This window comes from Cupressus sempervirens, chromosome 10 (genome assembly GCF_028749045.1).
Source record: "Cupressus sempervirens isolate cs-2001-9-10 chromosome 10, ASM2874904v1, whole genome shotgun sequence".
Lineage (NCBI taxonomy): Eukaryota > Viridiplantae > Streptophyta > Pinopsida > Cupressales > Cupressaceae > Cupressus > Cupressus sempervirens.
The window spans coordinates 754,721,741-754,748,771 of record NC_143127.1 but is presented as its reverse complement, the minus strand read 5'-3'; positions in this window follow the sequence as shown (position 1 = coordinate 754,748,771).

The following is a 27,031-nucleotide window of genomic DNA, read 5'->3' as shown; positions in this document are numbered from 1 at the left end:
GTAGATTTTCAGTTAGTGTCAAGAAAAAGAAAAATCTAGTGTGTGTCGAGTGATGCAAAAGGAGTCGAGCAAGTTTAGGTACCAAGCAAGTAATAGGTGCCAAGCATCAAAAAAGCTTGGTGGATGCCAAGGGAATCGGCAATAAGTGTTGAACATCAATAAAACATAGTTGGTGCTGAGTAATATAGTATGTGTTGAGCTACTACATTATTTAAAAAGTCAAAGATTCACCAAATCTGAGCCAACAAGTTTGTTACCTTGAATTTTAAGAACTAGATGGAGGATAACGATGATGAGCTAGTGACACAAAATTTTAGGTAAACTAGTTTTGGTAAAACTTAGGAGGATTCTTCATGATGTTTCTAGAAGGAACAAGATATGGGGTAGATTCATTGAATCCTACCTAATCCATTCGATCTAAAATTAAAAATAGGAAGATTCAAGAAGGAAAAGTATTCTAGACTTCTATTTAAGGAGACACAGGCCAAGAAGCTAGAGTGGTTAGCGTAGCAAGTTGTGAAGTTGTTGAAGTGTATCAAGGAGAAGGCATTGGAAAGGAAGAATAAAGAACAGAGGCTCTGCTTTGATAAGTGGCCATATAGGAGATTGCACTGGTACATCAAGCATGGAGATTCAATGAGACAAAGCTTGAAAGGAGGACAAGCTATCAAAGCTGAAGAAACTAAAAGCCAAGCAACATTGTGAGTTGAGCTGAGATATGAAATCTACAAGTTAAGTTGTGAGTTGTATCAGGTCAAAAGCCCTTGTTACTCTCTAATAGTTGTATTAGTTAGGGTAAAATCCTACGGACTTAGGTTGGTTTAATAGCCATTTTAAAATCCTTTAACAGGGTTGCATTCCAAGTGAATGTTCTAAAGTCCTCTAACTAGGCCCACTTATGACAGGGTGGTTAAATCCTTTAACCAGATCACATTTAACAATGTGTTGTAGCCTTTAATAGGGCAAGCCTTTCATAGGGAATCACTTTAGAAGAGTGAGAATTGAGTAGCATGTTATTGGTGATTTTTCCTAAATTGGGTATCCACATAAATCACTATGTTATGTGTTGATGTTTCATGGGTTATTCTTGCATGTTGATTTTTAGTAACTTGCTAAGTAGGAAAGTTTAAGCTTGGATGCATAAAAAGTCTAATGGGATCACTTTACTTTAAAAAAAAATTATTAGGACATTTGGACCTTGAATAACTGATTCACCCCCACTCTCTGTTATTCTATTGCATTTCTAACAATTGGTATCAGAGCCATCTGTTGATTTAGTTTAAAGGTACTAGAAGAAAGAATATCAAAGATGTCCAAGAGAGAAGTTTCCAAGCTCAAAAGAGATAACTTCATTGCATGGCAAAAATTGATGAAGCTACACCTTGGATCAATAAGTGATCATGCACAAACCTCAACTAAAGTGGAACATGTTGATCTAGTTGTACCCACTATAGAAGAAATGAAGAAAAAGAAGGAGAACAATCAAGCAATGTTGGAGATTACCTCTACCCTCAACTATGTTGAATTTGATGACATCAAGGGATGTGACTCTGCATTTAAGATGTGGAAAGCCTTGATTGATATCTATGGAGGAGATCAGAATATTCAAAGAGAAAAAAGAATCCTCAAAGGAAAGTTTGATGACATGAAATTGGAGGAAGGTGAGAATGTTGCTCAATATGCTTCTAGAATGAAAGAACTAGTAAGTGCAATAAGAAGTTTGGGTGTTCATTTAGAAGATGATACTGTTAATAGAAAATTCTTAAGAACCTTGCTCCCATCTATGCTATTAGAGTTTTAGCCATACAAGAATTAACATGTGTACTAGGAAACTAGCTAATTTTTGAAGGAATAGTAGGAAGACTCGCTACATTTGAGTTATCTAACTTTGACAACTATAGACCTGAGAATCTTGAATCTGCTTTCAAGGCCAAGCTATCATTAAAAGACACTAAGGAGATGAAACCAAAGAATAAGAAGAAAAAGGTAAAGTATGCATCCAGTGACAACAACACAAATGAAGAAGATGTGGACCAATTGGAAGCATTGTTGGCTAGAAGATTTCATTGGGGGAAAGGTAAATTCAAAGGTAAGCTTCCTATCATTTGTTTTACTTGAAAAGCAGTAGGACACATTGCTATAAGATGCACACCGAAGAAGAATTATAGAGAAGGCAACAAGAACAAGAACATAAAAGAAGATGATAGTAGAGATTACAAAGACAAAGACAAAAAGTGTTACATTGTTGAAGAAGAGGATTTTGATGAAAATGATGATGAGGTAGTTTATGTATCCATGAAGAATGATTCAAATGAAGATGAGGCAACAATACTAGTAACTTATGTAAACAAAAATGACAAATGGATCATAGACAGTGGATGTTCACATCGCATGACGAGAGACAAAAGTAAGTTTGTTACCTTTACTCAATATGATGGAAATAGTGTTAGATTTGGAAATGATGCTCCATGTCAAATCAAAGGAAAAGGTTCTATTAAAATTGCAGAGAAAATTTCATGTGATAATGCATACTATGTTGAAGGATTGAACTATAATCTACTGAGTGTGTCACAATTAGGCAATATAGGTTGCAAAGTAGAATTTGGAAACAAATCTGCTAAAATATATGACATTGATGGAAATTTGATAAGAAAAGGTGAACAAACTAGGAGTAATCTATTTTAACTAGATATGGAAGATGCATCCTATTTTTTTGTTAGATTTGATGATGTGTGGTTATGGCATAAAAGGCTATGTCATGTTATCTTTGATAATCTAATTAAAATCAACAAAATGAAGAAAGTTAGAGGTTTGCCTAAGCTGAAGAAGCTTGAAAATACAATGTGCAAAAATTGTCAACTAGGAAAGATGACCAAATCAAGTTTCAAAAGTAAAACCTACACTTCCGAAGAAGTACTAGAGTTAGTGCATACTAATTTATGTGGCCCAATAGTAGTGCAAAGCTACCAAGCAAATAGATACACAACGTTGTTTGTGGATGAGTACTCTAGGATGATGACTTCCATGTTCTGAAAATAAAAATTTCATGCATTTCAAATGTTTAAGTGGTATTTGGCCAGGGTTGAGAAGGAAACAAGAAAGAGTCTGAAGTGCCTAAGATCAGACAAAGGAGGAGAGTTCACATCAAAAGAGTTTGAGACATTTTGCAATAACAAAGGAATTAAAAGATATACATTAGCACCAAGAACTCCACATCATAATTACATTGCAAAAAGAAGGAATAGATTAGTGATAGACTGTGCTAGAAAATTAATGATGGGGAAAAATGTTGCTCTAAAGTACTAGAGAGAAGCTGTAAGTATAGCTATCTACACCTTGAATCAAGTACAAGTCAAGAAAGGTACAAATGCAACACCTTTTAAATTATGGTATGGTCACTTACCCAATGTAAAACATTTCAAAGTGTTTGGTTGTAAATGCTATATTCTTAAACATTCTAGAAATGGAAAATTTAATGCAAAGAGTGATGAAGGCATATTCCTTGGATATTCCACTAGAATTAAAGCATATAAGTGTTTGAATACTAACACTAACAAGATTGTGAAGAGTGAAAATGTAAATTTTGATGAGCATGAAGAAGTTCAGGTTGATGCAACTAAGAAACTAGAAGAATAAAAATCCTTTGTATACTTCTACGAAGAAATGCCTATTGAAGATGAAGTTGCCAATTAGGTTGGGAATCAGCAACAAATTTTAGTATCAACTAAGTCATAGCCAGTGAATGTCGAGCTACATTTAGAAGTTGAGTTGCAAAATGAAGATAATGCACATTCTAATTTTGAAATTAGCACACATGGAAGAGATGATGAAATATTAGAAAGAGATGTGCACAGTGACTCTGAAGCTGAAAGATCAAACATGGAAAGAAGGACAAAACCAAGACTATCCAAGTATGTGAGAAGACATCACCCTACTGAACAAATCATTGGTGAGAAGGAGGTTAGACCAATGACAAGGAATAGACTAAGGAATGAATCATGTCTATTGAGCAAGATTGAGCCCAGAATAGTGAAAGATGCACTGTAAGATGATAATTGGCATAAAGCTATGGAAGAAGAGATACACTAGATAGAGAAGAACAAAACTTGGACATTAGTTCCAAGACCAGCTAATAAAAATGTGATTGGAACCAAATGGGTATTTAGAAACAAGCTAGATGAGAATGGTGAGATTACAAGAAATAAGGCCAAACTAGTCTGCAAAGGCTACACAGAAGAAGAAGGACTAGACTATGGGGAAACATTTGCCCCTATTGTAAGGATGGAAGGAGTAAGAAAACTACTTGCATATGCTGCCTACAAAGGTTTTAGAGTCTACCAAATAGATTTAAAATCTACCTTTCTGAATGGTATACTGGAAGAGGAACTCTACATAGAACAACCAAAGGGATTTGTTGATGACAACAAAAAAGATATGGTTTGAAAACTACATAAAGAACTCTATGGTTTGAAGCAAGCACCTAGAGCATGGTATGAGAGACTGCACAAATATCTTGTGAAGATTGCATTTGAAAGAACATATGACAACAACAACCTATACATTAAAGTAGGAAACGGTAATGATATTTTGATATTTGAAATCTTTGTGGATGACATAATATTTGGAGGAAAAGATGTCCTATGCAAAGACTGTGTTGATTAAATGAAACATGAGTTTGAGATGTCAATGTTTTGAGAAATCAAATTCTTTTTTGGATTGCAAGTACATCAACTAAAGCATGGCATATTTGTGACCCAATAAAAATATATCGAGGAGATACTCAAGAAATTTTTATTAGAAGATTCAAAACCAATTAGTACACTGGTAGTAATAGGACATAAGTTATCCAAGAATGATGAGTCAGCTGAAATAAATTAGATAATGTATAGATCAGTGATTGGAAAGTTGCAGTATGTTGTGCATAGTAGACCAGACATTGCATTAGTTGTTGGAATAGTGACAAGGTTTTTTGCAAATCCAAGAGAAAATCATCTGATGGTAGTAGAAAGAATATTAAGGTACCTAAAAGGAATAGATAAATTTGGATTATACTACAAGAGGAGTAAAAATTTTGAGTTGAAAGCCTACACTAATGCAGACTAGAGAGGTAATATTGATGATAGAAAAATCACTAGTGGAGGAGCACTTTTCTTAGTTAAAAGATTGGTTACTTGGACCAGCAAAAAGAAAAGTTGAACCTCATAATCCATAGCAGAAGTTGAATATGTTGCTGTTGCTATCAACTGCACCAATATTGTATGGATCAAACATCTGTTGCAACGTATGAAGGAAGAGGTAACTAAACCTATGATACTCTATTGTTATAACACAAGTGCCATCAACATATCAAAGAATCCTATGATGCATGCCAAAGCAAAGCACATTGCAATTAAGTATCACTATGTAAGAGAATTGGTGGAAGACAAGCAAATAAGGAGGAAAATGTCAACTCAAAGGAAAAAATTGTCGACATCTTCACAAAAGAACTACCTAAAGATGCATTTGAGTATCTTAGAGGTAAGTTAGGGTGATAACAGTATCTAATGATGTTTGAGCAACAACAAGATTTCCCTACATCAAATGAGTTAAATGATGAAATGTTACAAATTGATGCAGAGGATACTTACTTTAGGTTCTTGACTAAAGTAACTAAAATGCTAAAGTTCTAAATTATTCACAAGCAAGGTGACAGAGGGAGAAATTGGAGTTCCTGAAGATGCTACACTTGCATGTTAAGATGTTGAAGTAGTACGTCTTTAGCATTATTGTCAAAGAGGGAGAAATAGTAGAAACTAATCAAATCTACAAAATCAAATGGACAAAGGGAGAAGTAACTGATACCAAAATAGAAGAAACTGATCAATTCATACAAAGGAAGAAATATTGTGTAGAGGGATAAATGGCACATTTAAAGGAACAGAATGTAAAAGGGACAAATAGTAGTTAAGAAGAGCAAGGGATTCATACAAGAACTGATTAGACATGTAGAAAGAGAAGAAATAGTAGAAATGAAACAACAACTAAGAGGGAGAAGCAGAAGCAAAGAAATCAGGAAAGCAAATCAGAGAGGGAGATGTGCAAATTGATGAAAATAGTAATGGTAACATAATTTATTTTTGGCATTTGATTTACTATTTTAACCTAGTTACCATTTTGATAACTTGGTTGATCAGTTTGGTTTGCCATCAATGCCAAAGAGGGAGATTGTTGGAAATCTAATTGAAAAGATCATTATTGAATAAGGAAGATTGTTTAAAATGAGGGAGATTATTGATAAAGAATGTTTTCAATCATTATTTTGTCACTAATGTCAAACCTGTTATTTGCTGGAATGAAAATTGCTTATAAGATCCAAGTACTATCACTTAGTTGATTGATGAACAAGATTTAATCAACAAGATGTAACAAAAGTACCTAAAGGAAAGGTTGATTTATGGTTTTGTAATGAAGTGCAAGAATTAGTTAAGACAATGGTAAAATGATGTATTGATAATACACTTGAAGATACAGAGGTTTTTCACACTTAGAAACCTTAGAAGAATAAGTTGTAACAAGGTTGTTTGTAAAGCTTGAATAAGTTCATTAGTGAGTGTTGAGCAAGCTAGTTCATGCCAAGTAGATTTTTAGTTAGTGCGAAGAAAAAGAAAAATATAGTGTGTGCTAAGTGATACAGAAGGAGTCGAGCAAGTTTAGGTGTCGAGCAAGTAACAGGTGTTGAGCATCAGAAAAACTTAGTGGATGCCAAGTGAATCCATAGTAGGTTTCAAGCATCAGTAAAATGTAGTTGGTGCCAAGTAATACAGTACATGTTGAGCACCAAAATTTCAATAGTGTCAAGCTACTACATTATTTGAAAAGTAAAAGATTCACCAAATCTGAGCCAACAAGTTTGCTACCTTGAATTTTGTGAACCAAATGGAGGATAAGGATGATGAGCTAGTGGCATAGAATTTTAGGTAAACCATTTTTGGGAAAATTTAGGAGGATTCTTCATGATGTTTCTAGAAGGAACAAGATATGGGGTAGATTCATTGAATCCTACCTAATCCATTTGATCTAAAATTAAAAGTAGGAATATTTGAGAAGGAAAAGTATTCCAAACTTCTATTTAAGGAGTCACAGGCCAAGAAGCTAGAGTGGCTGGGGTGCCAAGTTGTGAAGTTGTTGAAGTGTATCAAGGAGAAGGCATAGAGAAGGAAGAATAGAGCATAGAGGCTCTGCTTTGATAAGTGGCCATATAGGAGATTGCACTAGTACATTGAGCATGGAGACTCAAGGAGACAAAGCTTGAAAGGAGGACAAGTTGTTAGAGCTGATGAGACTAAAAGCCAGGCAATGTTGTGAGCTAAACAGAGATCTAAAATTTACAAGTTAATTTGTGAGTTGTATCAAGTAAAAAGCCCTTATTGTTACTTTCTTACAATTTTATCAGTTAAGGTAAAATCATATGGGCTTAGGTTGATTTAACAACCATTTGTAAATCCTTTAATAGGGTGGCATTCTAAGTGAATGTTTTAAAGTCCTCTAACTAGGCCTACTTCTAACAAGGTGGTTAAATCCTTTAACCAAGTCACATTTAATAGTGTGTTGTAGCCTTTAATAGGGTAGGCCTTTTATAGGGCATCACTTCAAAATAGTGAGAATTGAGTAGCATGTTACTAGTGGTTTTCCCAAATTGGGTTTCCACATAAATCACTATGTTATGTGTTGATCTTTCATGTGTTATTCTTGCATTTTGATTTTCAATAACTTGCTAAGTAGGAAAGTTTAAGATTGGATGCATAAATAGTCTAATGGGATCACTTTACTTTTAAAAAGTTTTATTAGGACAGTTGGACCTTGAATAACTAATTCACTCCACCCTCTCGGTTATTCCATAGAATTTCTAACAAATAAACACCTGATTTGAAGAATATCCACACGACCCAAAAATATGGAGAAGATTATAAAAATAACTTCTATGTCAGATAATATTATCTATTAATTGATAAAAGTAATAATGAATTTAATTTCTTGCTTTTAGATTTTACCCTATTACACTAACCTTGTAGAATTCTTGACAAAATATGTGTACCAATCATGTACTTTAAATTAGCTCTAATTCATGATTTTATAATTTACAATTAATTTAATCCTTCATGGATATTTGGTCTATTAGACATAGCTAAATATTTCTTGATAAGTTCACTAGGAATCAAGTCTTATGAATGCAAAGGTTTGATATCATAAAAGAGGAGATAAAATTATACCATATACAAAGTTGAAAAATAGATAACAATAAATCCTTAACTCTTAACTTAAACTAATTAAATTATAACTCCTATTATCAAATAGCTACACATCAGTGACCAAAGTGAATTCCAATCATGAAGTTTTGAAAGCACCAAAAACACAAGTCATCTAAAAATATGAAGTACATAGGCAATTTCAAAGAGATGATTATATGCCAATCTTTCCTAAACCATCTAAAAATAGGACAAGGATCAATAAAATTCAAGACATGATGAATGGGCATACCGTCTAATGAATTAAAAGATAAAATATAGACTCCCAATTGATGAACAAGCCAGAAAGAAGGTACAGTCACTCTTCTAGCATAGGGTTTGTATGTAGAGCTAGTTAATCTACAATGACCAATTCTCAGACATAAAGTGAAAAAGAGATAATGATCATCAAATAGAAAAACATCTAATAAACTCTATGTCTACAAAGTTAGTAGAGAGATCTATTTACATTAGCATAGCATTAAAATATTGAATTTAGTGAGCTTCTTCCTACTTCTATCTATTGGGTAAATAAACTATTTTATTGTTACACAAAATTTTATGAACAACAAACAACCATCATACATTAGTGCTTTTTATTAATCAAAATGAAACATTAAAGCACAATAGTAAAATAAAATATAATACATCAAACCCCATACAAACTCAAGTTCAAATTCCAAAAGAAAAAAAACATAAATATGGTTGAACTAAGCATTACCATTTAGTCAATCCTCTCAACCTACAACTAATTTTGTTAAACAATACATCTATACACTATAAATGCAAGTAACATTCAAAGAATTGATTCAATAATAAATAAACCCTATTTTTAGGAGAGAATGGATGCACTATTTGATCAAGCCCCTAAAAAAGCCTTGTTGTACATATGACTAGCTATTGTGAGAAACAAGGAACTATCTCGATGATCCATCAAATTATCTATGCATCCTTTCCCAATAAATATGGCTTATACAAAGAAGAAAAACATGAAAAATATGACCAACCTTCCATTATTTATTTTCTTCACCTTGAGCTCAACAAACATCTCTCTATCATTAGCTAGGCCCAAGGGATCAAAATACTTTCCCCCAAGTAGACATTCCCACCCCCACCCACATCTAGCAAGCCATTTATTATGAATCCATTAACCAAAACCACTTAAAATATTAAGATTGTAAGAATGATTTGAGAATGGACCAACTTTTAGTTTTCCATGTAGTTTAGACTACCTTTTGAAAAGATAAGGTATTTCAACACGACTTTGTACAAAATGTTTCAGGGTTATTTTACATTAGGGAGGATAAGTGTTTAAACATATTGAATTTGAACTTTGAGAAACAAGTATAGGGTGTTTAGACACCTTCTTGTCCGAAAGTGTTACAAACACAATGTATTTCAATGAAACCTTTCCCAAAATAGTTCTAATAGAGGATGATTTCTACAAGGGGAGGCAAGATTTTGAAATCACCTTGTATATGAAATATTTTGGGAAACATAGTGTTAGAACACCTTATGTTTGAACACACTTTGGACAAGGTGGTGTTGAAAATTCTCCAATAAAGTTGTATATGAATTCCTTTTTTATTCCACAAAATAATCTAGTTAAAATATTTATAAAATGAAGTGTTGTTAAGATTGGGCTCATTTAGATACTCTAAAATATTTGGCTTAGAATAGCCCATGGAATAGAAGAGGAGATTACTCAACATAGAGGACCATCAAAAAAATAGTGTGGAATGACATGAATAGGATGGTTAAAAACTACCCTAGCCAAGTTTTTTTTGAAAAAGTGTTTCAACACCACCTTGTCCAAGGTGTTTCAACTTGCATATAAGAATTTGTGAGAAAATGGGTTAGATATTGATTTTTTATACAACTCGTGAAAGCTAACCCTTTTGTAATGTGGTTCATGAGGATGGATTTAGATACAATTTCCTTGTTTTTTGTGTGTTTTATGTGGTTCATGTGGATGGATTCAGACACCATTTTATATTCATGTGGCCAATGTCAATGGACTAAAGACATAATTTTCTTGTTCCAACCATGCTATATGTTGTTCATGTGGTTTATGAAGATCACGTGGATAGATTGAGATACCTTTTTCATGTTTCAAGAATTGTATGTTATTCACTTGGTTTATGTGGCTCATGTGGATAGATGCCAACACTTTTTTCTTATTCTAGTCATTCTATGTTGTCTGCACTTTATGTGGATGGATTCAAACACCATTTCTTTGTTCCAACCATTATACTTTATTATTGTGGATGGATTCATATAGCATTTTCTTGTTTCAAGCATTGTGTTTATTTATTTGGTTTATGTGGATAGATTTAGATGTAATTTTCTTTCTCAAAGGGAATAGAAAATTGAAATTAGTGTCTAAACTTGTGTGCATGAACACCATATAATGATACGAATAAGAAAATGATGTCTAAATCCATCCACATGAAAAAGTAAAATGACTAGACCAAGAAAATTATGTTTCAATCCATCGACATGAACATCCTGCAATGGTTAGAATGAGAAATGGTGTCTAAATCCATCCACATGGACAACATACAATGGATGGAACCAAAAAATGGTGTTTTAATCCATGTATATAAACAACATACAATGGTTGGAACAAAAAAATGGTGTCTAAATCCATACACATGAACAACATACAATGGTTGGATCTAAAAAATGGTGTCTGAATCCATTCACATGAACAACATACAATTCATGGAACTAGAAAATGGTGTCGGAATCCATCATCATGAACAACATACAATTATTGAACTAAAAAAAGATGTTTGAATCCGTCCACATGAACAACATACAATGGTTTGAACAATAAAATGGTGCTTGAATTCACCAACATGAACACCATACAATGGTTGGAAGAAGATAATGATGTCTAGATCCATCCACATGAATAACATAGGATGACTAGAACAAGAAAATAATGTTTGAATCCATCCATATGAATAACATACAATGGATAAAACATGAAAATGGTATCTATATCCATCCACATGAATGACATACAATGGATGGAACAAGAAAATAACATGTGAATCCATCCTCATGAATCACATAAACCACATAAAATAGACGGAACAAGAAAATTGTTTCTGAATCTACCCAAATAAATCACATGCATAACTTACAATGGATAGAAAAAAGAAATTATAATTTGAAATACAATGTATAGAGAAATGAATTTATGACATCTAAATTCAACCACATGAACAAAGAAAATAGTGTCTGCATCCAATCACATGAACACTATGAAGAACATACAATGGGTCCAACAAAGAAAATGGTGTCTAAATCCAACCACACAAGCATGGACAACATGTAATGGAATCTAAATCCATCCACATGAATAGGGTCAAAGATTGGTTGATTTTCATAACGGGACAAGGGGAGACAATCAGACAACTTGGCTTAATAGAGGTTTGAGAAATATTGGCCATACACAAGATAAAGGCAAGTAATGAAGGGATAGAGCATCCTAGCATATATACAAGAAAAATCATCACTTCAATTCCAAATGCTTAAATATCACACACTAAGACTTGATTTTTACACAAAAAGCATTAAAATCTACCTACTTAATGTACAATTGGAGAGAAAGCCTTGTTGCACAACAAAAATCTTTGAACATATGCTCCAACAATATCATTAACATAAAGAAGAGACATAGAAAAAAAAAAATTACCAATCTTTTGGATTGGTGTATTTGTGTCATTCTTGAAGCTTAGTTCCCTTTTCTTATGGATTTCAATGTTTTCAACTCCAAGACTTTCATGCAATGCACAATTCTTTGGTCCCTACAAATCTGGCCTATAAATATTTCTTTATCAGCATTTTAGATCATACTTTGTGATCTATCATTAGGAGGAAAAGTAATCTTTGTTGAGATTTGGTTAAAATCTACACTATTAATACATTCAAATCTTCAATTCTTTATGACAACACATTATCAACATTATAGATCATACTTTGTGATCCATCATAATGAAGAAAAAACAATCTTTGTTGAGAGTTGTTTAAAATATACACTATTAATATATTCAAATATTCAATTATTTATAACAATAGATTGCAATGCCTTGTATATCATGTCAAAAGCTTATTTTATTTTTTTTATATTTGTACCATCGTTCAAAGGAATGGGTTACTTATAATATTGTATCTACCCTAACAATAAGGATAGGATATCTTCTACCTAGGCAATATTCATGTTTGTCAAAAAGACACATTTAATGAAGTTCCAACACAATACAAGACCCTAATTAAGTGTATAAATAGAAATAAGCCCCTAATGCTACTTGTCAATTATTTTTCTTTGAATGTTTTCTTGTGAGAAAATACCAAACTTCTTTATGTAATTTTTTTATTCTCATTAAAATTTTGAATTCAATTATAAATATTATTTTATTTATTAATATATTTTCTTATTATATGTCTAATATGGATATTTGCATCTATATTTATCAGAATAATATTTAAAATTGTGAAATTTTAAAATATATAATTACTTTTTGTTAAGTTGCTATTTCTTTCAAAAACATAGTATCCTCTTAATTTTTTTGATAATTTCTTCAATAATTATTGATCTCATATTAAGTCAAAGATAAAATGTAAATCAAAGAGCCAAAAACCCTTCTATAAGTACATAAAATTTTCTACTCTGCAATGTTTCTCATGCCTAGCCTTCTTCCCACTTCCATTACCTCTCAATCTTGGGAGGGATGGATACCCCCCACCTTTACCCCCTGCCTGAACTGGCCCCTATTTTCTTGGATTTGGAGTTGGTTGCTAAGTCCCAGAATGGTCATGTTCTTCTTTAGGAGGATAGTCTTTTCCTAATGGAACCCCATGCCATTCTTGATGACTATGTTTTTTTGGGCCCCAAACCCTTGGGTGGTCCCACAATGGAATCCATAGTAATGACAGCTCCAAAGTTAAACTGGTTAGGGGCTATTATTGGATCCAAGACTCCATTGCACTCTGGTGCAAAACCCACATTTTCCTCAGAACCCACTAAACCTCTAATTTTACTACCAGATTCTGAGGTGGATTTGATTTTCTCAGGATTTACCCTATTCCTTGTTGGAAAATTTGTCTCTTTTTGACCTATGGTGGATATGGTTAGAAAATGGTGCTCGACAAAGAGGAAACTAATAGGTTCAGTTTCCATTTTCGTGATGGCTAGTGCCCTCTTCCTAATGCGATCATGTAACTTTGGCAAATACCATGTGATGCTGGAAAAATCAAAACCAAGATTTAACCTAGAGAGTGATCTTTATAGATATGCTTCAGTCTAGATACATTTTCCTAGGATCCCTTTTGAATTCAGGGATGAGTTTATTTTTAGATGGATTGGTAGCTCCTTTGGACAATTTATTAAAATGGATTTAATGACTAGTTTAAAGACTAAATTGGGCTTCACTAGGATTTGTGTGAATGTGGGTATTAAAAAACCCTTACCAATTATGGTGGATCTAAAGTATAAGTGGGGTACCTAGTTGCAACTATTATTCTATGAGAATGTTGCTATCTTTTGACAAAAATGTAATAGCTTTGTTCAATTGCTTATGGATTTCTTGGAGAGTGAGAAACTCAAGAGAAAATTTTATTGGAAGCATGAATCCTAATGATATTCCTATGGTAGAGTACTGTAGATATATTACTATGATGATATGTTACATTCATGACTGAGTTTGTTATTGATGTCAATGTAGTAGTCTTTTGTGGTATCTAACAGAAGAACAATGAAAAGATCAAGTTGGTATAGATGGATAGTTGATTATTCTCACTATATGAGGTTATAGGAGATGCTTCTGAGTATCTAGTATATGCAGTTAATGTCAGATGAAGGAATGTTAAGTCTAGAAGAAGTAATGTTAAGTCTAGAAGAAGTTATGTAAGTTTTGATGATGTTTGTTCTGAGATAGAGTTTACAGAGGCATGTTCTGGTAAATTTTTTATATCTCTTAGTAAAATTGTAATTCTAAGAATTGACGTTGAGGATGTGAAGAAGACATGTTGATGATGATGTGGCTAAGATCACTCAACATAAGATTATGTGTATGAAAAGATATTCAAGTTCCAAGGTAGAAGATTAATGTTATTACTAAGTGTAATGTGTTTGTAATGTGGTCCTATAATGATTAATTGAGAAGGTCTAATAGCCGACTTAGGGAATTTTTTTATGGAATCAGTATAAAGGAAGGACATTTTCCTTTATCATATAGCATGGAATTGTATCGATGAGAAGTGATTGTAAGTAACAAAGAGAGTAGAATGCAAAGTTGAGCTAAGAAGAGTGGAAGTGAAGAAAACTTCATTGCCAAGGTTCTATTGTATATTCTAAGGTTTGGTATTTGGATCTAAGGTTTGTGACCTAGTCTACAGGGTGTGACAGTGATTGGTTTGGTTGAAAGAATAGAGAAAACAGGAAAATAACACCAAATTTCATGTTTGAGCAATGAGCTCTTCTTGTAGTTGAAATTGCATGTTTAGGCAGTGGGCTCTTCTTGCATACATTGTACTACAACTCCTAATAGGGTTGGCACAACTCCTAACAGGATTGGAATCTCCTAACAGGTATTCAATGTCTCCTAATAGGGACTCATATGTACTAAATGTTGTAATAGACTCCTAATAGGGTCCATCCTCTAACAAGGAATATTTATATTAGTAAATCATCTTGTGGGCATCATTCCCACCAAGGTTTTCCCCATGATCAAGGGTTTCCCTAGTTAACATATCTAGTGTAATTGTCTATGTGCATCTTGTTATGGTTTTTTTTATGTTGGTTGAATGGATAAGGTTGTTTAAGGTTAATAAATGTTTTAATTGTTGGATAATTGATTCACCCCCCCTCTCAATTATCTTGGTGGAATATTGTTTCTAAAAAATTCTCCTCTCCAAGTGTAGAGGTGGTTGAAAGTTTAAAAATAGTTGAAATGGCTACTGCATCCAAAACTTTCATGGAGAAACTTTAGAATTTGAAAGGAACCCTGGAAAAATTGATGAGATAGTCTGAACCCCTATGAAAGTGAATGATGTTGAGTAGAGTGAGGGGCCCATAAGAGACCAGACTAACAAAATGGATGCTATTGTACATGAAGAGGGGGAGATTATTGACATGCAGATCCTAGAACTGTCACATCTGGGTGGAGGATTGTTGAACAAATAAATGGTGGTTGATGGAGTTGTTAACTCTTGTAGCCCACCCCTTAACTTAGGGTTTGGCTCACCACTCACACACCCTGGTGGTCACCTCTAAGGGCCTAAACCTTGACTTCCTTATCAATTATGCTAAATGGATGGCCCTAAAGAGAAATCCTATGGGAAGAAATTGGGTTGATGTTGGTTCAACCATGAGGGTTGGGAGACCTCTGATTAGGAACATCGGTCAAAAGGAAATGTAAAAGGATATAACATTGGGGAAACAAAGAACCCTAGAGGAAACCTAGACCCGTAAGAGATTATGATCATATCCTAGAATGTGAGAGGGTTGAATAGCCCTAGGAAGTAGTATGAAATTAAATAAAAGATCATTGAACTTAATACTGATATGATTCTTTTGCAAGAAGTGAAAATGTCTGAGAAAGTTTTCTCTAGAGTAGCTAATTATATTTTTCCATGCACTAAATTTTCTTATATTGATGCTAATGGAGCTTCAGGTGGTATTTCTACAATGTGGAATCTAGATAAGGTGGCAGGTGTGGTTATCTTTTTCAACACCCATTTTCTTCTAACAAGTTTCACTGCCCAAACTGGGTGCTGGAATTTGTTTAATTTCTATGCCCTCAACACTCAAAATGGTAGACTTGCTATCTGGGATGAGGCTACAAGTGTGAGTAATTCCATAAGACAAAAAAATATTTTATGCATGGGAGACTTTAATGCCCCTCTCTACCCTTTGGAGAAAATGGGGGGTTTAGAGGACTTTTCAAATAGCATGTAGGACTTGGAGGATTTCTTGAGAGGGAATGGTCTGAATGATATTCATCTTCAAGGTTTTACCTTCACTTGGTCTAACAAAAGATTGGGGAAAATTTTGATTCAGGTTAGGCTTAACAGGGCCCTCATCTCTTTTGGATGGGACATTCTCCAACACATCTCATTAAAGGTGAATCCAAGGACCATTTTCGATCACTCTATGATGTTTCTCTCTTGGACACAAAGTCCAATAAAATGAATGCCCTTCAAGTAGGAGATCATGTGGCACTCACATAAAAATTTCAGAGATTGCATTGTACAATGGTGGAAGGACCCAGTGGAAGGTACAACCATGTTTTGTATTGATAAAAAACTAGATAAAATCCAAAAAGAGGTGAGAGAACGAAGAAAATCCTCATTTGGAAACATTTCCAATGAACAGAAGCTCAAATTTATCCAAAACCACCTTGTGCAAAGCAATGCATAGGTTGAGCAACAATAGGAGGAGAGGAAATGTCAAGACAAATGGATGACCCTCCTGAATCAAGAGGAAATCTTCTAGAAACAGAGATCTAGGGTTCAATGGTTGGAGGAGGGTGACAAATACATGGATTTCTTCCATAGACTGGCTTCAAGAAGAAAAAAGAGAAACACCATTAACATATTGCTAGATTATAATGATCAAGAAGTTACTAAAGTGGAACAAATAGAAGGAAAATGAAATTCCTATTTCTAAGAAATGTATAAACCCCCCAACTATTCAGGTTAATGGTAACTTGCAAAGTGATATCCTAATGTAATTTTAACTGGTGATCAATGACCAGATGAATGAGGACATGATGAGTAAGGTCAAAGAGGAGGAAGTCAAAAAGGTTCTTTTTAGTATGAATCAATACAAAGCTCTTGGTCCTGATGGGTTTCCTCCATCTTTCTTCCATTGAATTCTAGGAAATTGTCAAGTACGATGTGATCCATGCTACTCGTGATTTTGTCAAAATGAGTAAACTGCTAAAGGAACTCAATCAGACCTTCATTGTTCTTATCCCTAAGATAGAGGACCCTAGAAGGCTAGAAAATTTTAGAGCCATTATCATTTGTAACAGAATTTATAAGGTTTTTTCTAATGTTATGACAAATCGTATCAATCCCCTTCTTGATAAGTTCATTGGCCCCTACCAAAATGGTTTTGTGCTAGGGAAGCAGATTCTTGATATGGTGATAACCACTCATGAGGTAATTCATTCAATGGAAAGAAGAAAGAACCCTGGTTTGGCCCTTAAACTTGATATTTCCAACTCTTATGATAGTGTTAGGAGGCAATTCCTTTTTTCTATTTTCACCAAGCTTGGCTTTAATGAGAATGTTACTAGAATTATAAAAAATGTTGTAGCTTCTATTACTTTTTTGGTACTTATTAATGGAGCTCCTAGAAAATTCTTCTCTTCCTCCCAAGGTCTACATCAAGGTGACCCCATATCTCCTTACCTATTTATCATTGTGGCAGAGGTTTTAAGTAGAAATTTAGTTTCTTTGAGTAACTTTGGAAGGATTAAGGGTTTTAAACCTACCTCTTAGTGCCCCCCACAAATCATCCAACAATTTGTGGATAATACATTCTTATTCGGTATCTCCTCTATCTGTGAAGCCAAAGAATAGAAAGACATCCTGAATCAATATGCATTGGTCTCTAGTCAATGTATAAATTACCAGAAAAACAAAGTGTATTTCTTTAACATTATGACCAGTTTGAGAGAAAAGGTGATCGATATTCTTGGTTGCTAGGAGGGGTCTCTCCCAGACACTTATTTTGGTCTCTCACTCACAATAAAGGAAGCCTCCAAATATTATTGGAATGGCCTAGTTGAACATTTCTAGAGAAAGTTGGTAGGTTGGAAAGGTAAACTTTTGAGCAATGCTAGGAAACTCCAACTTCTCTCCACCTACTTGTAGGGCATCTCGGTGTATTTCCTCTCCATCTTCAAAATCCTAGGCTGACTTAGAGACATTTTGAAGAAAATCCAACATAATTTTTTATGGTTTGGCACTGAAAAGAAGTCTAGAATGAGTTTGGTTAGCTAGGAGAAAGTCTATTATCCTAAAGCACTTGGATCAAGATTGAATATAAGAAGAATAGAACACTTGAATAAGGCCCTCCTAAAAAAATTTGGTTGGAAAATTGGTGAACTCTTAGGGTATTTTGTGTAACATTATGATGGCTAAGTACCTTAGAGGGTTTTCTTTCCATCAATTCCCTTGGGCACATGCTCTCCACCAAGGTTCCAAGATCTAGAATAATGTGGCTAAAACTCAAAAACTCAAAAAATCTTGAAGATGGGCTATCACTGGATCATGGGGAATGGAAACTCTATTGACTTCTAGGAAGACCAATGGCTCCAAGACAACCCCCTCATGCACACTAAGCGCCTTCCTCTATGCAAGATGTGTACTAGATTGTATGGTTCTCTAACTTGAAATTTTACCACCCCTAATAGATAATGGATTAAATTATAGAACTAGGAGCCTACAGAGTTGAGCCTTGTCCAGGAGCTGAAAGATCTTCTCTATAATTATAGGATTCCCCTCACCATGGCGGAGAACTTGTTAGTTTGGAAACTTACCCCCTCATGTGAGTTCATGGTGAAGTCAGCTTACCTCAGCTAACTCAAGGGGGAGGTGGCCAAGGCAGATTGGAGAAAGGTCTGGAACCCTTGGATCCTACAAAAGATAAACTTCTTCTAGTAGATAACTTTGCATGGATTTATCCTCACTCGAGATAACCTCTAAAGAAGAGGGTGTCAACTTGCTAACTAATAAATTTTATGTCTCCAAGGTATTAAATCTATTCAACACCTTCTTATCCAATACCCTTTTGACATGGATGTTTGGAGGGAAGTCCTTGCCTTATAGGAGGTCTAGTGGTGTGTAGATCGTGAATTGCAATAATTTTTTCACTAGCACGGTCCATTTTCCCACCCTTATCTCAAAAACATATGGTCTATTCTCCCCCCATATGTTTCATAGAAAATCTAGAAGGTGTGGAATAATAGAATTTTCAAGGAACATGTCACTGCCAACTCAGAGGTGGACCAATAGGTTATCTAACTCCTAAAAGAATGTAGTGGGATCTAGTGGTTGAAGCCCCCCCATCCCATGAACCTCCCGTGAAGACTTGATATGAAATGGGCTTTTGCTTGGGATGTTGGCTCAAAAGTGGCACAATATCACAATTCCAAATTCATGGCTAAAAAAATATAGTGTGGCACCCTCCCCCTAAGTCCTAGATAAAACTCAATTTCAATGGTTTGGCCATGATGGGAAGCACCATTATTGGAGGTGTTTTTTGCAATAGTATGGGAAATCTAGTGGTTGCCTATACTGGAGACTACGAAGGGAGCTCAAAAAATGAAGTGGAAGCCTTGGTGCTCTTGCAGGGTTTTAGAATAGCAAGAGCATGTAGACTTAACAAGCTTTGTATTGAGGGGGACTCAATGTTAATCATTAAGGTTGCTAAGGGAGAGGGCCAAAGCAGCTAGTCGATCAAAGTAAAAATTGATGAAATATTAAGGTTGATGGAAGAATGTTATGAAATCCATGTGGGTCACTTATATCATGAAGGGAATGGCATGACAAATGAGCTAGAAAAACTTGGCCATAGTGTCACATGGTTAATAGAATGGGAGGACATTAGATAGTTTCCATCATTAACTCAAGTTATGATGGAAGGGGAGCATACTTACAATAATTCCATATGAATCATCACATTAGGTGGAAGGCCTTAAATTATCCACGTGGGTTAGAGGAAAAGGTTCTTCATAAAGGGGTCATTTGGTAGGATTGTTTGACAATTCACATTAATGATTTGATTGCCATGAGATTTAAGTATTGTCAAAAAATGACATAGAGGGTCGATTTGCCAAGATGTAAAAAAATATCAAGTAATGATACAAAAGAAAAGTTGTTAAATTCTTGCTCCAACTACAATTGGTGATGGTCATTTATGGATGGAAAGGGACTGCTAGCACATGTTATTGAGGGTGGTTTTTCATATTTTTAGGAAACTATGAAGACTTATGATGGTCATGCATTGCCTTTTCCTTTTAATCTTCGATGATTTTCATTTAATATTTAGTATATGCCAAACCTGCAACAAGGCTATGTCAGAGAATTTTGAAGAGTTGGCGGTTGATCTAGGTGATGACATGGGTGCTAGTGATTGTATCTAAACTATGGAGTGGAGGCTTGCATCCGTAACATTGAAGCAGTGATGGTTTACTTACAGGAGGGTGACCTTTTACTGTTTATGGAAGGAATGATGAAACATGATGAGAATGTCTCTATGCATTTTTTTAATTTGTGGAAGGACAGGAAAGTGACTATCAATGGGATGGGTTTTGAAATCTCAAAGGAAATCATTGTGAAGGTTGGAGAGCTTGTCATGGATGGCAAGAGCTGACGTAGGTAGGCCAAGGTTAATGAGAAAACCAGTCTACAAAAATTCTTCAAATTCAAGGAGGAAACAATGCGAATTCATGGTGGGTTTTCTAATAAAGCCCTTCCTAAACCTTGGGATATTTTCATCCTCTATTCTATTATGAGGTACATTACCCTCAAGGATTGGTTCTAGGCACTCTATTATTACCATTTCCCCATTCTTAATCACTTTAGAAACCTAGACCATATTTCCTTCCCATTTCTGTTGTTGCATTCTATGGAAGATTGTATCTATAAGGCTAGGAGGAAACATGAGGAGGGTAAAACCTTCTACCTCATCCATAAGGGGATCATGAACAAACTGTATATCCACCATCTTGCCCAAAACCTACCACTCTTGGTCAACCCACTAGCTTCTGTCACCCCCCAAGTCTATTTGGACCCTAGCCCTAGTCCTTGCCATAGAAAGATCATGAAAACCCTTGGCCCTAAGGTTAAACTTAGCCTCATTAAGTCAGATACCAACACTAGGAAGAGTAAGAAAAGTGCTAGGAGATCCAACAAATGTCTCCAGTTGGAAAAATTTAAGTCCCCCCAAGCATGATTCCAACTTTGAATCTATTGAAAGTGATGTTAAACCTGCCAAAAAGAAGAGACTCCCTTAGGATATGAAGCCTGTCCCTAGCCCCCTTAGGCCCTCTCATATTTTTGACACCCTCAAAGCTACCCCAACTAGAAGTGGGGGTGAAGACATCACCTTCCATAAGAAAGATACTCCTAAAGGTGGGGGTAAAAGGCAAGCATAGCCATGGATAGAGCCATAGCAAGGTTGGACTAGAGGCAGACAACCACATTGGTATCTACCATAAATTTGATGCTTTGGTGGATTTATCCACCAAATTCATGCATTTTTTGGCCACCATCCTTTACTTTTTGTAGGTGATTAAAGATGAGAAGGACCTAGGCAAGGAAAGTGACACAACCAATCCATTTATGGGTTCTTGGAAAAGGACTAGTTGAAGACAATCCTAGGCAAACTGGTCAAGGTGTAGGGTAGCTAGCCTTCAGTCTAGTGTTTTTATGTTTTGTTTTTATGATTTTGGTTACTTTGAACTGGTTACCCCATGGGGTTTTTCATTATGCAATTATAACGATATGTGGGACTAACAACAATGATTTGGTTATGTGTTGCTGATATATTTTTTAGTTTTTTCTTGCTACCAATTTCAAGATTGATGGTATTGTTATTTTAGCTATGGACATTATATGTTTTTTGAAGTTCAAAGTTGGTATCAGTTAGATGACTAGGAGGTAACCTCCAACTGACTTTTTAGGCTTTTTGCACCTTGGGGTCAACCCCCCATCTTTTTGGTTTCTATCTAATACTTCAAAAATTATTATTATAAACAAAACAAAAATTTGTCATTTTACTATTATCATTAAATTTAATTACACAAAGTCATTGTTCCAATTATTCTTTATCTACATCTTGAGGATATTTATCTCCTACCTCAACATTCTTCATCCTCCCCATCAGCCCTCTCTCAACCACTATTTATTTGACACATTGTGCATGTCTTATTTTGTAGTTTGATTCTTTCGATTCTAATTAAGATGTTTTAATAACTTCTACTCTTTATAATTTAGTTTCCTAAGAAAGTGCAAAGAAATCAAATTTATAACAATAAGTGGCAATATAAGATTTCCTTTGGTCTTCATTTTTCAAAAGATGAAATTTAAAAAATTTAAGAATTTAAAATTAGGGAGGGATTAATCTTTGTTTGGTTAAAATTGTATTCATAGAATTTAGATTATTGAAGTGTAAATTAATGAGAAAATTACTAAAATAAAATAATATAATTAGAATTTATTAAATTTTGTTTCTAAATAATCTATTCTATTAATTATTTAAACACCAATTTTGAATTCAGTAAAAAAAAGTGTTGACTATTTAATTGTTTATGCGACTAATTCTATAAATTTAGGCCATCCTAATATTTCTTTAGGAATTTGTATGATGCTTTAATATATTTTTATTTCTCATTAACTGACATACTTATAATTAACTAAAATATTTATAATTCTAGATGATGTTAACTATTTGAAATTACATAAAGGAATATAGAGTTGAATTTTTTAATTTTAATCATCTGCATTAGAAAACCACCTATATTTTCCAAAGTTATTAATTTGATTTCTAACCAATTCATAATAGATCAAGAAATAACTTGGTCCATGTCCCAAAAGGCCTAAATAGGTATCGATCAACATTTGAGAAGCTCTTTTTTAAAATTCTTTCTTGCATGCTGCATGTTTTGAAAATCCCAATGAACAACTTATGCATCATTTTGCAAAAACTCACATAAATTTCTAAGTTTTTTTCCCCAAAAACTATTGATCTAGTCATCAAAAAAAATTCAGGAGGCAATGAATTAGAGTCCATGCATATAGACAATACAACAACAATTTGGAAACAATTTTTTTCTAAATAATCTATTCTATTAATTATTTAAACACCAATTTTGAATTCACTAAAAAAAATTGTTGAATATTTAACCATTTATAGGACTAATTTTATAAATTTAGGCCATCCTAATAATTTTTTAGGGATTTGTATGATGCTTTAATTTATTTTTATTTCTCATTAACTGATATATTTATAATTAACTAAAATATTTATAATTCTAGAATATGTTAACTATTTGAAATTACATAAAGGAATATAGAGTTGAAATTTTCAATTTTAGTCATCCATGTTAGAATACCACCTATATTTTCCAAAGTTATTAATTTGATTTCTAACCAATTCAAGGTAGATCAAGCAATAACTTGCTCCATGTCCCAAAAGGCCTAAATAGGCATCAACCCACATTTGACAAGCTCTTATTTAAAATTATTTCTTGATTTTTCATGTTTTGAAAATCTCAATAAACAACTTCTTATCCATCATTTTGCAGAAACTCACATAAATTTATAAGTTTCTTTCCCCAAGAATAATTGATCCAATCATCATTTTTTTTTCTAAGAGGCAATGAATTAGAGTCCATGCATACAGAAAATTCAAAAATAATTTTGAAATAGATTTGTTCACGTGTAATAGCCATCAAATCATCATCATTAGGAGTGAGGAAGAGTACTTAAAGGGTAGAGGGAAGAGTCTTACCATCTTCTCCTACCCTAAGGTCTCCATCTTCTAGTCCATGTTTGTCAGCCCTAGCAATCCCTCTAATCTGTCTAATCCTAGTCCACTAGATGCTAAGACTCTTACATTAAACACAATGGTTGGAGGAAACTCATGCCTACTTTCCACTACTTTATATGGCAAGTTCTAAATGTTAATTAGAATCCACAACGTTGTCTCCTTCAACCCTTTTGTTCCTCATTTGCTTACCTTGTTCTTTTTGGGATACTGGCATCTTTCATTTTTGCATCTCTATGAATTAATGGGTCTTGGGACTAAGGTTGAAGGTAAACAAGTTGGAAACATAAAATGGTATAAAATTTAAAGGGCAATAGGTGAAGGTTAGATTAACCAAAATTTCCAACACCTATTGGTCCCTTGATTCTGAATAGAGTAAGAATTGGAGATTGTGATGTATGTAAAAAGTTAAGGTTTTTCTTGGTTAAATAAGATTTGAACACATTTTTTTGAACACCATACATGTAAAATAATAGTTGTGTTGTATAATATAGTGGGATCCATGTAAAATAAGCTTTAAACACCTTCCTTTAATAACAATGCAATAAAGGTACCTTTTTTTTATTGGCTAATTTTGATTAAAAAATTACCATCCACATTATTTAGAGTGGTTTGAAACTAGCCATGAAAAGTTTCACTTTATAGTTTTTGACACAAAATATTTGTTGAGGCATCCAACACCACCAAATTGTTACAACAATTTGATGGAAAGTCCGATAGAAATAAGCCTATCGGCTCAAATATGTTTTAATATTAGTAAAGTTAATATATTTCTATAGTCAAGGAAATTATGTTTGCACTCATTTTGGATTATAAAGACATTAATATGCATGTAAAGATCATAGATAGAATCACTACACATATTTTAATAAATACTAAGGTTCTTGTGACATAAATCATTCTTATATCACTATATAAACTAACTAATGAGTTTAAGAATTTCTATTACATTTGTCATTACCAAATAATTTCTTTATTCACCTCTCATGATAACTTCTTTAGTTTGAAAATAATCTAAAGTTGATCTTCTACTTTGATAAAGGTCTCATCAAAATTGTTAGCATAACTTTGGTAGAATGGGTCCAAAGTTACAATCTCCCTTTTACCTATTTTTGTTTTAAGAAAACAAAGATTATACTCAATAGATGATAGCTATTGGTTTCTTATTTAACATATTTAGCAACACCGTGGAAACAAAAAATAAAATAATACCTAGGGATTAGCTACTTCCCATATCTAGTACATCCTATTTGAGTCTAGATCAACTAAAAACATTGATGCTTCCTAATCATTTGGCTCTACTAAACCAAGGTGAGTTAACCTAAGGATTTGACAATTCATGTATAATACTTTAACTCGTAAATCCCCTAAAGAAGATTTGGTCTTGAAACTTCTTGTAATTGTAATTTATCAACAAATTTATGGTAGTCAACAATAAATTTGACAAACTATTGCAACAAGTGATTACCAACTTTTTATCCCATTTTGACTTTAATATTTAATGATTTTTATTTGTAAATTTAATTCATGCAAAACTAGGTCTAATTTGCTTGATTCTTCAGCTACATGACTAGTGCTTTAACTCATTATCAAAATAGAGTCCCATCAATCAATATATATAGATCTATATAATTGACTTGCAATGACATGTATCAGTTGTTGGCTTCCAAATTCTCTACTTACAATATCCCTCTCACACTTATAATGATACCATCATTCGATAGAAGCATCTACTTAATTCCTTGAATTAGAAGCAACCATGAAATGATATATGACCCATTTGAATTGCATTTGAATAAATTGCAACTTTTTCATTCACTCTCAAAATCATAAAAGCATAAAAATAGAGACTGAATTTTGCAACACAAATATCCTAGAACATTCCTTATATTAATCTCCTTAAGAATTATACATATTTCTAATATGAGACTATGGTAAAATATAAGATAAACACTAGCCCTTCATTAACTTCAAACTTTCAAAAGAAACAAGCTAAAACATCACCAAATTTAACACCAAAACTAGACTGATTTAGATGATAATATTAATCACATAATTGGACTTCGAACCCCTCTTCCCAATCTTGGAAATCCTTTTATAGAGAAATATTGCAACAAGCTTCAGATATGGGAAGACATGTGGCATTACATGACTCATTATAAAAAAGGTTATGGAGAAGACAAAATATTTTTTTACAAATATTATTTGTAGCTAAACTGATTTGGGAAGTAGCTCAAAATCTAGTAGCTGGCATCTTTATGTTTAGATACAATTCTTGTTTGTAGTTTAGGTGTATTCATAGCAAGCTAATGCAAAGGTAAGATACCCTAATACGATTCATGTTCTTCCTCTATTTTTCTTTTTCTTTTCCTTCATAAATTGTCTTCTAACTACTTCCCATGGGAAAGGCTTTGATCTCACTAACTACTTCCCACACATAAATTTCTCTTTTTGTTGGCCATTCAGTACCTCTAACTATCTCCAAATCATTAAAAAAAAAAATTCCACCTGACATCTAAAATAGCCTTTGATTCTATAACAAACCTACTCATATCAACTTCCATTTTGAACATAACATCAATCAAATCATAAAATGAGTCCTCATCAACATCCCCATAAAAATTTGTTGTAACTTTCTCTAATTTTAGAATGTGATCAAAGGATGTTGACCACTCTTGCCAATCTTTCAACTTGTTTTCCTCATCAACAATGGAAGGATTAAAAATATCAATACCCTCATTCATGATCTTCATCTTCCCTGAAATTATTTGCAACTTACTTGTAAAGAAACAAATTAGTCCTTTTACTATTTATAATGCTTCTTTTACAGTGAAGATCTTATCACGTAGTTCTAGTTTCTTGGCCATCAAAATAATTAACCTATCAAATAATTGAATCTATGAGCCCCATTGATTAAAAATAGGGTAAATCCATGTCAAGTATTCATCACACACATGCTTTGCACTTTGTAAGGAAATAAAAACATTGTGAAATTTTTAGGATATCTTCTTCAATACCTTCAATCTATGATATAGCATCCCCTTTAGAACGTCCACTTTCAGTTGATTTTTCTAAATTGGAGCCTCAATCTCCATCATAACAACTACATGTTTAGTTTCAACTACCTTGTCTTCAATCATGAATGAAATTTGTTCATTTTTTCTTTCTAGCTCCTTGACCCTTATCTCAATTA